Source organism: Lepidochelys kempii, chromosome 1 (genome assembly GCF_965140265.1).
Source record: "Lepidochelys kempii isolate rLepKem1 chromosome 1, rLepKem1.hap2, whole genome shotgun sequence".
Lineage (NCBI taxonomy): Eukaryota > Metazoa > Chordata > Testudines > Cheloniidae > Lepidochelys > Lepidochelys kempii.
In genome coordinates this window covers 110,684,981-110,702,343 of record NC_133256.1, presented here as the reverse complement: position 1 = coordinate 110,702,343, position 17,363 = coordinate 110,684,981, and the positions used below count along the sequence as shown (strand labels likewise).

At 42.1% G+C, this 17,363-nt stretch overlaps 2 protein-coding genes across 15 annotated transcripts in view; one reads left to right on the top strand and one right to left on the bottom strand.

Moving 5' to 3' along the window:
• GAS6 (growth arrest specific 6) overlaps window positions 1-1,381 on the top strand; it is a 155,281-nt gene extending 153,900 nt beyond the window's left edge. The window contains exon 19 of the transcript XR_012159653.1: window positions 378-1,381. The gene's annotated coding sequence lies outside the window, so the exon portion shown is untranslated. The remainder of the gene's footprint in view (window positions 1-377) is intronic.
• TMEM255B (transmembrane protein 255B) overlaps window positions 1-17,363 on the bottom strand; it is a 111,851-nt gene that overhangs the window by 75,551 nt on the left and 18,937 nt on the right. The gene's annotated exons all lie outside the window — the stretch shown is intronic.

Here is a 17,363-nt window from a genome sequence, read left to right as displayed (position 1 = left end):
TGGAGTCCATTGTATTAAGAATGCAATTGTAAAAAGTGTTATTAGGGAAATGTGTGTATTTGCATGGGAAGGACAAATAGGAGAATAGCAGTGGGTGAGTACGTAAATTTACTCAGGTTGTAACATCTAAAGAGAAGCACCTCCCTCCCCGCAAAGTGGTAAACAGACAACACCACTGCTCCATGGAGGGCTCCAGTCCAAAGGAAGAGTCAGAATGACCAGGCCTGCCAGAATCCAAAACTTCTTAGCCTACATGTAGGTTCTTTTATTGTTTGTAATATGTATTCTCTCTGTAATGCTTTTTACCTTGAGAATAAAATAAGCTTGCATAGGAAGAAATGATATCTTATAACTGTTGACAATCTCTCCCATACCAGCCTCTGAAGGCAAAGCAAGCAGATGTCCTTGGGCAACCTGTCTCTGCTGGAAGATACATAGTGAAGGCAAGGAACTGTGCAGCTGGAAATACCTTGGTCAGAAAGGAGAGGTGCGGGTCTCCACCCAAGACAAGCAACAACAGGGCAGCTGCAAGACTGGAAGTGGGTGCCCTTGCTGAACCACTGAAGGGAAATACAGGTGTAGTTACCCTGAACTGTGAAGAGGAAGAAGTTTACAGCAAAGATGCAAATAATCAAAGCCCATCAGAGAAAGCTGTACTCCCTTCCATCACGCTTTGAGTTCTGCCACTTCTTTTATATCTGCAGAACCAGAAAGCAAAAAAATTGCATGAGAGTGATAGTACTGTCTGGAGCCAAAAAGCACATAATTGGGAGGCACGATGTCCTGAGCTCTAGTTTTGGCTCCACCACTGACATTATGTGTGGCTTTGAGCAGGTTCATTTACCTCAGTTTTCCCCATCTGCAAAATGAGGATAATAATGGTGGCCTTACAAAGATGTTGTGTGGATAAAAAGTTAAATATTTGTGAAGAACTTTGCAAATGTAGGACCAAATTCTGCTTTTGATTTTCCTAGTGTAAATCTGAGTGACTTCACCAAAGTTAATGGAGTTATTTAGATGTACATTTGTGTAACTAAGAGAAGAGACTGACCCATAAAGCACAATATGCCAAGTATTATTACAAGTGCTATAGTGATGTAATTAGAAACATATGTAATAACATGAATGTATAATTCTAGTTCCAGTGGAGTTAAATCAATTTACATCAGCTGAGGATCTGGTCCAATAACTTCTTTCAGAGGAGAATGTAACAACACAAAAAAGTGTGAATACTGTTTAATTTGTTTGTTGAGTATGTAAACTATAAAATATATATATAGGAAAGATGTTGTGATAAACTATACCATCCTTCCAGTCACAGCTTTTCCTCTATAGCTTTTATGTTAGAATCTCGGTGACTACAAAAATAAAATATAGTTTTTAGTTACAACAAATAAATGATGAGAATTGGCTTTTGGTTTGCACTATTTCGTTCTTTGGTGTCAAGGGACACTTTTGTTTTCCTCTCTGTGAAGAAGTCCACTGTTTGGTAAAATGTCAGGACTAATTAGGCAAAACAGTGACATGAAAATCCCAATGGAAATAACAGAGACAGGGAAGAACTCCCAAGAGAAATCTTGAGAAAACGGACATAAATCAAAATGCTCAACTGCTTAGATAAACTAAAGGTGTGGGGAAAGGATATGAAGACCACACCAGAGATATCAATTATTTTGCTGGATGAAAAAAATAATTTAATCCTCTTTCATATTGTGGACTACATTTTCCCCTCAAAAAATTCCTTCCATAATATTGCACATGCTGGAGGGCTCAATGGTCACAGGCACGATATACAAGGGTCCTTTTCAGACACTAAAATATGCTCTTATTTATCTCTACTCTTTTCTTCCAGTGATATTGATGGAAACCAGTCAACTTTCTCAGACACTCATTTAGCAGCAACAATTTCCACTCAGGGCTACACTCCCACATAATGACAATGGGAGTCTAGCACTGCCGGGAATATCTAACACTGTGGTCAGGAGATGAGGATCAAGAGTGAGCTATAACACCAACCCTCCAGCTGCACTGGCTAGGAGAACTGAGCCAGCAAAGTGGGTACACCCTATAAAGGGGAGCAGCAAAGGATGATCAAGCCTGCTTACCTCCTGCATTCACAGAGGCATGGCCAATTCTTTGCGAAAGGGACTGTATCTTTACTAGCTATGTAAAGTGCCATTCACACCTGTGGCACTATATGCAAATGTTTAATGCTAATAATGCCTCTGGGAGTGACTGCCTGTAAGCTGTTTCCTCATTTGGAAACAGAAATAGTACTTCCTTACCTACCTCGGTGGGGCATTTTGAAGTTTAGCGAGGGTTTGTAGAGCATTTTGAAGATGTAAAGTACTACAGAACTGCTAAGACTATTATTTATTATGGAGTACAAGCCAGTGTGGTTCTGCTTCATTTACTTCTCTGTTTTTATACAAGCATCAATGATGTTTGCAAAGTCCTGGATATTGTTTGTCAACTTATGATCTGTCTTCTGACAGAGCAGCGCATAAAAGTATTACCAGTTCTCTATAAACAGAGGCAGAGGCTGTATTTTGTTTTCTAAATTATTGCTGATGGGAGGGTGAAGGAAGATTATTCACCATCAAATTAGGTTATGATAAATTGAATTTGGGGCTTAACATACTTGATGCAGCATCCATTGGGCTTGCAAACTCTGTAGCTGCACATGCAAATTAGGCAATTGCACAGGCATGCAAATGCCCATTTCTATTTTCAAGTGCTCTTAAAAGAAGCCTTCTTTCATCTCTCCATTCATCTCTTGCATAGCAGCATCACTGACTGACTTCAGTCTAGGTTTCATTCTGACAATAGCAAAGAAACCATTTTCCAGAAGCATTAAAGTCTTCCCTCTTCCACGGATACTGCCTCTTTCGCCCTCATTTCAGCACAGTCTTTCCTGGACTTGCATAGCTATGCAGGCATATCTAGTTCCTTCTGGTCATGGTTCTATTCTTAAGGGTTCTCGCTTTCTATTTGGAATGGCTCCTCTTCTGCTTCTTTAGGAAGATACCTCTTACATGGAGTTCCACCAGTGCTCTTTGCTCTTTTCTCGTCGGCCCTCTCAGTCATCTCTATTTTTAACTTCAGGACCAGCCCACAATATTTTGTCACCTGAGGTGGGAAGCTCAAACGACGCCTCCATGCCCACTCGCTTGGGCCAAAACTTTGAAAGGTCTCAATTCTGCCTTCTTCCTATTCTACTCCTCTCATGGTACTGCTCTGCTACCTACCCCAATAAAAGAGAACAACTTAAAATGCCTTGTTCAAAAATTGTAAGTAACACTTAACTTTCAAATGCCTGAACAGCAAATGTAACTTTTCTTGTCTGCATACTGAACACTGGCATTTTTATCTGTTTGAATAATCAAAGTGGTCCTTTCCGTGCCTTCTTGCTTGCAGAGATTTGAACTACTTCCTGAAGGTCCAGTCTGGGCCAACTCATGATCTATGGAGATGGTTGCAAGGCCAACCAGCCTCTCCTGTGTCATTGTGGAGCGTAGATGTGTTTTGATTAACTTCAGCTTGGAGAAGCTGCATTCTCCACTGGCAATTGTTACAAGAAATGTTAGAAGTATGCGCAGAGCGACAAAAGCATTTGGAAAGAGGGTGGTCATCTTCTTTGTGCACATATATTCCAGAACAGTCTTTGGAGTTGATCCTGCTGACATGTATCTTGAAAGGGCTTTCAGTTCATCACCTAAATCACTCGCATCAATATCGCGCATGTCATCATGTGTCAACGCTGTCTCTAGTGCCCTGCTGGTGTAGGTCTTCTTCAGGTATAGCGAGGAGTTTTGGAATATCATACAACATCCCAAATACACTGCTGTGTTCCTTGAGCTGCATGAAATGTTCTCCAACTGACTGTAAGGCACAAACTAGCACCTGGTTAAAGAATTCAACTTTGAATTGTTGTTCGGGGTCTCTTACGGGATTATCCCATGCCTCGTAATCAAAATGCCTCCTTCGGTGACTCATATTCTTGAATGGGTAGGAAAATAGCTTCAGTGTGAAGTTCCTCTGCCAACTTCTGTGCACTCTTCAGAATGTTTTGAAATCCCTCTCTGACCGATAAGACTGTAGGTATGACTTTGCTTTGTCCGGTTGTTCCATTGCTCCAGATATATCAAGGTCAATACCTTGGATTCTCTTGCTTACAACATTTATTTCAAACAGTATGTCATGCCACAATACTAAAGCTACACAGAAATTTGAAGTTATGTATGTTTCTGGTGATTCCATTTCCCTCTGCCACTGTTCTCCCACAAACAATTCCTGTCATAGCATTATCCTCCATAATGGCAACTATGGCATCATCTATCTTCCCAATTTGGTGTTTGATAGACTTTATCACCTCCACTTGACTTTCCCGTCGTGTGGCACTCAGTAGTTTCAGTGTCAGAGAGGATGTTCCCAGATGTTTCTTCAAAATTTGCCATCGATGAGTTGATGCAGAGAAAAATACATAGATGCTCTGAATTACATTAAAAAATTCAGCAGCCTCACTAGAAGCTGATGCTGCATCACTGACCACCAAGTTCAAAGAATGAGAACTGCATGGGACAAAAAAGCTCGATGGTTAAACTCTCGGATCCGTGTCTGCACTCCTCTGTTCTTTCCTCTAATGTGGCACCATTATCGTAGCCCTGACCTCTCATGTCAGCTATCGCAATTCCTGTATCTTCCAGCTTTTTAAGAAGCACATTTGTTATACCAGCTCCTGTAGAATCATCAATGTTAATAAATTCTAGGAAAATGCTCTCTGACAGTCACCATTGCAGGGACAATTTCACTAGGTTCTGTTACAAAACGCACCTTTAAAGTCATTTATTCCATATGGCTGATGTCGGGTGTGTGGTCCAGAACAAAGTAATATCTTGCTGACTTCAGATCTGCCACAATCTTCTGTTTGACTTTTGTTGCCAGTAACTGTATGAGCTCATTTTGAATGGTTTTTCCAAGGTAGTGGTGTGTGTACATTTCTTGGGTGGTGACTCTTAGATGCTCCTGGAGTACAGCATCAAACTCAGCCATCAGCTCCACAATTGTAAGGAAGTTTCCATTGTTTGGCACATACAGCTGATCTGAAGCGCCACGCAGTGCTAGGTTTTGGGTAGCAAGCATTCTCACATTGGCAATGAGCCTTTTCAGAACATTTTGCCAGTAAAGAGACTCTGATGCAATCTTCTTTTGATGATCATCATCTATGGTGGCCTTTAACCTTAGTCTCATCTCAAGCTCTTTCCACCTATGGAATGCTCTCTGGTGATTTGCTGCCTTCTCATGGCATGTTAGATTTCTAGCCAGATTTTTCCAGTCATTTGTTCCTGTAGAACCCAATACGGCTGGAACATTAGACTGGAAGAGTTTGCAACAAAAACAGTATGCAGCATTCTGGGTTTTTGAGTACATAAGCCATGGCCTCTCCACTTTGTCACCATTGGGGATTTCACGCCAGTAATGTGGCGGTTGGAAACTTCTATTTTCATTGTCTTTGAGGAACATGAAGTTTTTCACTTGCTGTGGTCCATGCAGTACAAGGAAGTCCCCCAGGCTACTGCTCAAGTGGGTCCACAGTCCTGGATCATCTAGACTTAAGGAACTAAACTCAGCAGCAGCTGTTTCTTGTGCCTCCACCACACTCTTCTCTGATCTACACTTTTCTTCAGGAATGTGCATTGTTACATGGAGATGGAGATATGGATGCTGCAGTAGCTGCCAAGTCACCTGCACTCTGACTAACTGGAAGATCAGGCATCTCCTCACCACTCACATTCTCTCTGGGGCTGGAAGGCTCACTGTGAACATTTGTGTCTATGTATCTCAGGAGAGTTCCTTCCTGCTTAGATAGAAAAGCTTCCTTTGATTGCTTTCTTTTTCTGAATGCTGCCCCAGGGGGGCGTTTTCTTCTTTCACTCATGACTGCTGTTCCCTGCCAGTTATAGTGGCTCTCAACCCTCGATTGAAGGGGACAACTAAGCAGGCTGGTAGCAGGGCCTGAGTGAGGGAAGATATCAGCGTCTTAAGGGCGTAACTGGCTCCTACTACTTCTGTTGGCTGCCTGTTCTCCTCAAGTGGGTTCAGGGAAGTAGCAGGAAACAGGAAGCTCCCTGAGAAGCTGGTGTTAATCAATCCAGGCTCCTGGGGGTGCTAGAGAGGTACATAAGAGGCTCCTCCTCCTCTCTCTCCCTGCAGCTCCTGCTGCTTTCTGTTATTCCTCTCACCTTTTCTCCTGCCTGCCTGTTATGTCTCTTGTGCCCTCCTTCCTCTAGCACAGCACTCCACCATCTATGTGCATCTAGAGCAGAGAGAATACATATGCACCAGCAGCAGACACAATTTTCTACACTCTGGGTCCTAGTGGTGCCCCCCCCCACAGTCTGGCACCTAAGGTGGCCGCCTCAGTTCACCTTACCACTGTTGTGTCGCCTTACCACTGTTGTGTTGAAGATATTCTGCTGTAGATATCTTTTGATACTCTGCTTCTTTTGAATAAGGAAATGTGGGGCTTCAGTTTCCTTCAGCTAAATGCTTCAAATACAGAAGTTCTTTTCTTAAAGAGGAGCACCCTCAACCACATCTTCATTCCCTTCACCTTCCTCTATGATTTATGCATCTTGCTTGCTTCCACTGTCCATCATCTTGAACTTTCCATCTGCTCCCACTTCTGTCTGCACCTAGTATCTTAAAAACTGTAACTCCCTTCACACACACACACACACACACAGTTACAGCAGCTCTAAGTAACCACACCAGTGATTCTTAAACAACCACACTACCTCCCAGGAATTCAGTTCAAGATTGTCCTGGTTTTTAAAATTCTCCAAGGACTTGTTCCAGTCTACATCATATACCTTCTCTCTCTTTATTCTCCTTCCCCTTCTCTCTGCATTTTAGCACTGGCCTTGCCATTTTGAGCACAAGAGCCTCCTTCTCTGAAGTTCCAACTTATCAACACCCTTGCTGAATTGTGAACACTAGAATCAGACACAGTATTTCAGCAGTGGTTGCACCACTGCCAAATACAGAAGTAAAATAAACTGTCTATTCCTACTTGAGATTCCCCTGCTTATGCATCCAAAGATGACATTAGCCTTTTGGACACAGTGTCACACTAGAAGATCACGTTCAGCTGATTATCCAAGATGATTCCCAAATCGTTTTCAGAATAATTGAAGACTCAAAAAACACATTCATTTTCCCTAGAGGTATATACTTACATTTAGCTGTAGTAAAATGCATATTGTTTACTTGCAACCAGTTTATCAAGTGAACTAGATTGCTCTGTACCAGTGACCTGTCCTCTTCGTTATTTATTGCTCCCCCAATGATTTATGGTTTCTTCCAGATCATTGATAAAAATGTTAAGTTGTGTAGGGCCAAAAACCAATCTCTGTGGGACCCTGTTAAAACTCTTGCTTGATGATGATTCCACATTTACAACTTCATTTTGAGACCTATCATTTAATCAGCTTTTAACACATTTAATGTATGTCATGTTAACTGTATATTGTTCTAGTTTTTTTAATCAAAATGTTATGCAGTTCAAAGTCAAAAACTTACAGAAGTTTAAGTATATTACATTATCAATATTACCTTTATCAACCAAACATGTAATTTCTTAAAAAAAAAAAAAAAAAAAAAAGGTTGCCGATCCCATTAGAAGCGGTGGGGAACACAATGTGTGTGTATTAGGAAGGTGCCCAAAAAGTTTAACCACTGTGAAAACTTCAATTATCAATGTATGATCATAGCACTCCCTTTTGTATATGCCTTACATCATCATGTTTTTCCCAAACATAGAACAGAAATATTTACTGAACACTTATGCCTTCCCTGCAGAATTCTGCTCGAGGGAGTATAGAGGCAGAGGGGATTTTACTTATATCTGGTTGAGCATCTCCACAATTTGCTCATAAAAAGACTAAGGAAACGTTCCCTGTAGAGATGTCTTTCTGACTATTGGGCTAGGATTGCCTTCATTCTAGGGCAAACAAAGGAATACACAAACTCATGTGGCTTCATCTGCTGGAAGGGAGAATTGTTTAAAATGCTCATTGGAAAAAGTGTTGTGTTCCATACTCTAGATGTCATAGGGATGGGCCCACCAGAGATAGACAGAAAGAGGGTTTACGAATCTCTGAATAGAGAAACATACTGCTAAAGCAAGACTGTTGCAGTAGTTACTATACCATCCTATTCCTTTGCTAAACTTTTCTGAGAAGATTTCTATAGTTGCCAAGCCAGCAACTCTTCAATTCTTTTCTTTTGTTAATATTTGTCCATTCAATATACTGTAATTCATTGATAAACCCAGTCTTGGGTCTCAGATTGCAATACCTATAATAGCCCTGTTTGCTACTGTCAGTGCCTCTCCAGAGTGTCTCAACATTGTGTGGGATATCACGCCCAGAATTATGTTATACTGTTCACTATTCTATTTTATGCTTCATTTTTGTATTAAAATATTTTTGTTATATAGTAAATACACTTCAAGAATAAAAATTAAATAATAGAAATAAATGTCAACAACATTATCTAGAATTAAAAGCAGTCCTGCCTTAGTACTCATATTAAAGAAAGTTACATAATCTTTTTCTCCTTTAATATGGAGATATACCTATCTCATAGAACTGGAAGGGACCTTGAAAGGTCATCGAGGCCAGTCCTCTGCCTTCGCAGCAGGACCAAGTACCGTCCCTTATTTTTGCCCCAGATCCTTAATACTGTTCAACTTTTGTGATTAAACCAGGCATTTTATTTATTTATTAAAGTATGTAGAGAGGAAAATAACAGTATCATGCTGTGAAAGGAAAGAAGATCAAGTGACTTTCTGGACTGGACAAACATTTAGGATTCAGGAGCCAGTATTAGCAAGCAGCAGTCTACTGGGCACTTAGAACTGCTAAAACTCCCTTGGTGAGTATCAACAAAAACCACCTGTTTAAGAATGATTACAGGATGGCTGGGTAACAGAAATATAAAAAAGAAGCAAAAATTAATGACCGCATTAAAGGAAAGGCAATAAAAATTAAAAATATATCTAGGTCTACAGATCAACAGCTATGGCATTACAGGGACCAGCCAAGAACTTTCATTCACAGACGCTCCTTTATTGATTAAAATGTGAAAGTACATTTTATTGCTTTAACAGGAGTTTCTGTTCAGAGCAATAAAAGAGAATAATACAAATGAAATAAGTGGCATGCTCGATGTTGTAAAGGTTTAGCATTTCCTGGTAAAGAAAGTTGAAATTTTCAACAGATCAAGATTATTATTACATCCAATATTGTTTTAAACAGCAGAAAAACCTCTAATGGATCTGTTAACCTGCAAAATTGTGTCTCAGACTGACACCACTGATGTCTCAAAATACACACATATGTTAGCATAAATGCTAAATGCACGCCACCCCCCTACACACACACACACACACACACACCCCCGATTAATTTCTAATGCTGTGTTTATCCTCTAATTTGCATCTGATGAGCACAGTAATTTATTTCCACAAACACATTTCACAGGTCATAAAGTTTACTTTTGTTTTCAATCCTGTGACAATAAAGTACCCAATGCTGTCATTCCATAAACAGATTAACAAAACATTGTAAATTAGGATTTTTTTCCACAATTAGTCCTGTGCTGTTATTTCTAAAAGCACCGAACTTCACTTTTCAGGGACCATACTCTGTAGCTCATCTACTCTATTAAGGATATAAAGATTTACACTGCATTGCAATTGTCTTAGACTTTAGCACCAAAGAATAGTGCTAATCCTCAAGGGTTAAACTGAACTGGTATGAAGGAGGTAAGTGATGATGTCCCTCTCTTTTAGTACCTAATTTCTATGTAATTTAAATATTCATTTACAAAAGAAAATTAAAGACCTTCTGGTTGCAAAAGAAGCCCTCAAAATGTAAAACAGTGCACTGCTGTCTTACTGGCCTTGTCTGCACTAAATTTTCAGCACTTCCCATGTTGACCTGGTGCCTGCTGGTAAAAATGGTGAAAACATGACTAGTACAGGTGATGGCCAGTAAAAAGCAGTAGTGAAAATATCTATGCCTGGACTGTCCTAGCGCTTGTGTAAACAGGTTCTGAATGAACTCTCCCCGACAGCTAGTTGGGGAGGGGGAGAGACTTCAGGAGCAAACTGCATTTACATGAATACGCCTACTCTATGTAGGTATCCAGCAGACAGGAGCTGTATAGCTCCCAGTGATCAGCTTTTGCTGGTGATGGATTACAAATCACGTTAGTACTGAATGCAAGGATAGTGAAATGTTATCATCAATGTTGTTGTCTTTATTTATGAGTAAAGGGGAGCAGAATTGTGCTTAACCTGTCCCAAATGAGGAGGTCACCCTCAGCTGAAAGGACCCCGTTAAGTCAGGGGCTCGAATACCAGACCTTTGTGAAAGCAGAGAGGGGTGGTGACAGGTGTCCCAGCCACAAAGTGTGGACACTCCCTAAGGGTCCCCAGTCTGGTTTAACCTGTTCCTCCCCACTGTTCAGAGCTAAATAGGCTTCATTAGGAGCCTTTTGTTATTTTAAGTGCTGAAATCACTTATGGTAGGACAGTGTTTCTGCCCAGCCTGATGAGAGCTAAAAATCACTAAAAGCTGACAATTACTAAGGGGCTGACCTATAGAGGTCACAGCAGAGAGGCACGTGGCAGCAGAAGATGACCGGTGGGAGCAGTGAGCAGGTGGCCGGATGGCGGAGTGAGCAAGGTGGCTTTTACTCCTTCCCCAACCGCCATGGTGGGAGGAGAATTCATGCAGATGCACCTCTGAACTCTGGGTCTTCACTGACCAGGGACAACAACTGTGAGTGGGGTGTTAAGGGGGGGGCACACTACAAGAACTTTGGTGTTGGATTCAAGAACCTGAGGCAAAAGACACTGCCCAGGGTACTTTGGGGTGGGTGTTTTGCTCCTTGCTTTTATGTTTATGAATCCTGCTTGTGCTGTTTTCCCTGATTAATGCTAGGTTACTTTTATTAAAGAAAAGTCTTTCCACCTCGGACTCTGTGCTTGCTTGTCAGAGGGTGGAGATGGATGGCAGGAGAGAGATTACTTGATCATTATCTGTGAGGTTCACTCCCTCTGGGGCACTTGCCTTTGGCTTTGGTCTATCCTTTCGGTAGACAGGATACTGGGCTGGATGGACCTTTGGTCTCACCCAGTATGGCCATTCTTATGAAGTATTGCCTCTTAGAGGCGCCCAGAGGGTAGCGTGTAATTTTCACAAGTTACTGGGTGGGAGGTCAAGCCAGTTCTATCTTATATTGTTGAAAAGGTACCCCTAGATATTGAACCTGGCCCTTCTTGCTTCGCACTTCAGCTGGCAGAAGGGTTACACTTGTACCATTGCTAACCCTGTTGGAGCTATATTTAAATTTTCAGGAGTGCTGAAAATTCCGATGGGAAACAGTCTTTGGATCTGCAGATAGATAGACTGAAACAACAGCTTTAAGAGGAATAATCTGCTCTTGGGGACCTATGTACTGTACATAAGATGGCAGACAGGAAGCAAGAGAATGGATAGATAGTGGATATATAAGGATCACTAGGGCCTTATTCTACACTTAAAAGCTTTTCCCAGTAAATCTATAACTGGCTTAACCCGCCTAGTGTAGACACAGTTATACTTCCAAAGAAATGCTTCTGAAGGTATAGCTTATTCCAATTTGGCAAGCAAAATAAGCCATATTGACAAAAGTACTTTTGAGCTGGTAAAACTATCTGTGCTAGAGCCTTTGCTGGCATAGCTATGTCAGAACAGAATAGAAATAAAAATAAAATATCACTCCCCTAACTGACATAGGTATGCTGGTAAAATATTTACGTATAGATCAGGCTCACATGTCTGACATACAATCTAAACTTTGATCCACAGGAAAATATGTAGAGAACAGAGAAGATTAGATTCACAATATGAATGACAAAAGGAGAGTGTAAGCATTTACTTATGCCTTTGAGTCCCTGAACTTCCAGGATCTCAAAACACTTTACAAACATTAATTAAGCAAGCCTCACAGCACCCCTGTGACCAACAGAGAAGAGGCACAGAGTGGTTAGTTGACTTGCCCAAGGTCATAGTGTGTCCTCAATGACAGAGCTGTGAACAGAAAGCAATTCTCCTAGATCCTGATCTATGCTCTTGCCATTAGATCACATATCATAAAATATTAAACATAATTTCTCTCTATGAAGGTAAGAGGAATATAGCTACTCTGAGTCCAAAATAAGAGACATTACCAATCCAATCCCAACATTCAGATAAGATGTACTTTTAATAATATTATTTATCAAGCAGAACAGAATGGGGATCATGAAATTCTGAAATATCCATTAAGTATAACTAATATTCTCAGATGTTATACACCGATACAACATTTTAATATTTCATCTTTAAGGCGCAGATATTTCAAGTAATTGTATCTCAACCCAGAAATATTCTAGTAAATGCTGAAGTCTTAAAATATAGGAATACTGTGTAAAACCAAAAAGTCTCAACATTTTAGCTGACTGAAAGAGTCAATAACGATAGACTTTCAGTTTCCTTGATTTTATTACTGTCTGTATAGTATTTCCCACTGATGATAGCAATAAAATATAAAATGTCACTTGCCTTTATTGTGGAAGGTTCTTTTCTTATTGGCTATTCCTCTCTCCACCTCAGCACCTTTCCACCACTGATAACTGCCAGATTGGCCTTTTTCTTGTCACAATCCATACTAACATTCATAAACCAGTCGGAGAACACTTCAATCTCTCTGGTAACGCAATCACAGACATGAAGGTCGCTATCTTAAAACAAAAAAACTTCAAATCCAGACTCCAGCGAGAAACTGCTGAATTGGAATTCATTTGCAAATTGGATACTATTAATTTAGGCTTAAATAGAGACTGGGAGTGGCTAAGTCATTATGCAAGGTAGCCGATTTCCTCTTGTTTTTTCCTACCCCCCCCCCCCAGATGTTCTGGTTTAACTTGGATTTAAACTTAGAGAGTGGTCAGTTTGGATGAGCTATTACCAGCAGGAGAGTGAGTTTGTGTGTGTATGGGGGTGGGGGGGATGTGAGAAAACCTGGATTTGTGCTGGAAATGGCCCACCTTGATTATCATGCACATTGTGTAAAGAGTTGTCACTTTGGATGGGCTATCACCAGCAGGAGAGTGAATTTGTATGGGGGGGTGGAGGGTGAGAAAACCTGGATTTGTGCTGGAAATGGCCCAACCTGATGATCACTTTAGATAAGCTATTACCAGCAGGACAGTGGGGTGGGAGGAGGTATTGTTTCATATTCTCTGTGTATATATAAAGTCTGCTGCAGTTTCCACGGTATGCATCCGATGAAGTGAGCTGTAGCTCACGAAAGCTCATGCTCAAATAAATTGGTTAGTCTCTAAGGTGCCACAAGTACTCCTTTTCTTTTTACTAAGAAGGATATGATCATCCTGGTGCATGGTAGCAAAGGGAGGTGGGAAAGGTACCAGGACTTAATTGAGCTTTCACCAAAAGATTGAACTTTTCCCCCTCTACTTACGCCTATACCTTCCTTTGACCCAGAACACTCCTGTGTCCTGCTACACAAATCTCTAGGCCCCTAAATCAACGAACCACCCTCAGACGACGCTTCAAACAAGCACAGAAGTGAAGTCAGAAAGCGGACTCATCCTCATCCTGCCAAGAGAGACAACCAGTGCAAAGGATTCCACCCCATGTCTTCCAGCGCTGCAAACATGTGACAGTCCAAACATCTGCTGACCCAGTAACAAGAATCTAAATTCAAAAATATGCAAAGATATCAGCAAGGATGTGCCATCTCCTCAGCAACATGAAAGGGGAAACCTAACAGACACTTAACAATTGGAAGATGGAAAGATGCAACCATCAGCAAACAGTTGCAGAAAGGCTGCATTAGGGCAATAGCTACTTGGTTCTGTAGAATTTAAAGCCACTCTGGGACAGCACCACCACTAGGCATTTTATGCCCAAGGTGAGCAAGCATATTTGCATCCCCTAATGTTTTGGTTTGTTTTTTTGTCAGAGGGTGAACATATTTCCCTAAACTGAAAACAGGACAGTGAGTAAGTGGCGACCCCAGGCTGCCTGGCATCACCACTGGCCCAAGCTCTGCCATCTCATTTTTCCACCCCCGCAGCTTTGCTCCCTTGGCAGCTGCCCCGCTCACTCTGTCATAGTTATGGCCCTGCTCTGCAGGGGGAAGTGCTTATAACCCTACACTGAGGAGAACTAATAGGGACCGAGAAGTCAACAAGGAAGGTGCTCCCAGAGAATAAGTTGCTTAGGTATTATGCCCTTCACGGCTTTATCACATCATTTTTAGGGTATATCTCACAAATTTTAAAAAGCCATATTTGAGCTAGGACACCGTCAGCATCCTTAAACCTCCTTGTTTGTTTTCAGCTTATGCAATTAATTTATATTACAATCACTACCTCACATATATGGTGGCAACAAAGTATGATAATGGATTGCTTGGGTTTTCATTTTTAAAAATGGAGCTAAACAATATAAGAATGGTTACTAATCACATATATTTTGTTCCATTCGTATTGATATTTTTTACATTAGCATTAATTGTTTCTTTCTTTCCTGAGTCAGAATATGAAGTATGGATTGGCAGTGGCAAAAAACCAAAACACACACAGGAGTGCTGTTCACCTCATAATAAGTGTGAGTTCAAGAGTGGAAATAATACCATAGTAATGACAATGATTATCTTCACGTGATTGGTTTTTTCTCCTTGAAATATGAAACAAAACTCTTCATTTATTCATGTAAGAGTGGCAGAGACCTATCCTCAGGAATACAAAGAAAGTTAAACCAATTTCTCTTCATGCAAATAAGATGCTTTCATTAGTCTAATATATGATATGGGTGACCAGGTGTCTGGTTTTCTATCAGAACAGCCGGTCAAAAAAGGGACTCTAGGGGCTCCAGCCAGCACTGCCAACTGGGCAGTTAAAAGTCCGGTCGGTGGTGCTGCAGCACTAAAGCAGGCTGTCCTGTCTGGCACCGTGCTGTGCCCCAGAAGCAGCCAGTAGGTCTGGCTCCTAAGCGAGGGGGCCATGGTTCTCCACGTGCTGACCCTCCCCGCCCCCGAGCACCAGCTCCACATTCCCATTGGCCAGGAACCAGTCAATGGGAGCTGGTGCCTGTGGGCAAGAGCAGCACATGTAGCCTCCTGGCCTCCCTGCCTAGGACTTGGACCTGCTGACTGCTTCTGGGGCACACACAGCATGGTGCCAGGACAGGCAGGCAGCCTGCCTTAGCCCCCTCACTGCGCCACTGACCGGGAGCTGCCCAAGGTAAGCCCATGTCCCAACCTCAAGTCCCAACCCCCTCCCCAGCCCTGAGCCCCCTCTTACACCCCAAACCCCTCAACCCCAGCCCCACCCCAGAGCCTGCACCCCCAACACAGAGCCCTCACCTCCCCTGCACCCCAACCCCCAGAGCCCCCTTCCACACCCTGAACCCCTCACCCCCTCCCACACCCCAACCCCCACCTCAACCCGCACCCCCCTCCTGCACTCCAAATCCCTTGGCCCCAGCCTGGAGTCCCCTTCTGTACCCCAAACCCCTCTTCCCCAGAGCCTGTACCTCCAGATGGAGCCCTCATCCCCTCCTGCACCCCAACTCCCTACCTGAGCCCAGAGCCCCCTCCCGCACCCTGAACCCCTCATTTCTGGCCCCACCCTGGAGCCCGCACCCCCTCCCGCACTTCAACCCCCTACCCCAGCCCAGTGAAAGTGAGTGAGGGTGGGGGAGAACAAGCCACTGAGGGAGGGGGAATGTAGTGAGCAGCGGGCAGGGCCTCGGGTGTTCGGTTTTGTGCGACTAGAAAGTTGGCAACCCTATATATAAGGTGTCTGTCAGCAACTTAAACCTTTATCTAAAACTCCCACTCAAATTCCTTTCCTCTAGGATGTTCTGTTTGCATCTGAACAGCAGACAAAATGCAATTCACTGCACTGATCCTGATAGGCATTAGTCTCAATAACTCTTGTGGGAAGTTTAATAACTGCCTTCTTCACAATACATATCAAACACACAGCTTCTGATGGTTGTAAACTATTTATAAAATGTAATCAGTGTCAGAAATTGGAAGAGGTTTGGCTCTGAATACTCTTTCCACATGTAACTGCACTGGAACAGCAACAGCTTCAGAAAGAAACGTGCAGTACCGAATACCAAACTGGAGTTGCTGTTGAATCATTGCCACAAAATGCACCACAGTACCTCATAAGCACTGCACAGGACCATTAGTACTAGCACGTGACTCTAAACAACCAAACACAGAGACAAATAAATGTGATCATTGCTTCATTTCTCTAAAGTCTGTAATAGTTGCTTTTTCAACATTCCATTTGAAATTTAACCCCCATGACACAGCTCTTAAAACCAGCCATCTGTTGGTGCCCTATCTAACTACCTTTTGATAAATCTGAAGAATGGAAAAATCTTTGAGATTATTTTTGCAGATCCCCAAGATTTACTGGGGAAAACCTGAAATTTAAACGCTGCATATGTGAGAAACCAATTTCTGAACACTGACAGGCTCTCTCTTTAAAGAAACATACAACATGATTTAACTACAGATAAACACCAACCTCAGAATTGCTGTAGGCAGCTCTCTTTACTATAATCACAAACTAAAACACGATCAGTAACAATCTGGTAGCTCATCCTAGCCTGGGAATGATTGGTGCTGCTCTGTCCTTTCCTCTCTCACACTTCTTGTCTACTCCTAGTCCCTCTGCTGCTGCTCTTTTGTATTCTCACTACTGAATCGCAGGCTTGTGACTTCGGTGGTAGCTGAACCTCTTCCATCACTGCTACCCTCCTGCTAGCTGTTGTTGGCTGGTGGGATTGTGACACTAAAAGGTACCTGTAAGTCTGCCAGTTACTACTCTCCCCTCCTTCAGCACCACCATTGGTAGGCACCACCACTGGAGAAACTTTATTTTCAGCCACGTAAACAGTACAGCTTTCTCCAGGCTAGATTTTAAAAGGTGCGTGGTAAGTATATGTTAGCTAACATTAGGATTAGCTAAAGGACAGCCCATGCTTTAACCCAACCAGTTTATCATATGTTCAAGTGTATACTGCCTTGTCTACAGTATACTTTTAGAAAGTGTTAGGTGTTCACTGATGCATTCTAACACCACACCTTTACATCCTACTTTAGACAAAGCCTAGGAGAGAGTTTTCATGGAGCTACTAATTCCCCTTCCTGAAACAAAATGGTAGTGCTGCTGAAAAAGGCATCCACTGTCACCCCTTTGTGTCAGTCCGACTCTAAATTCA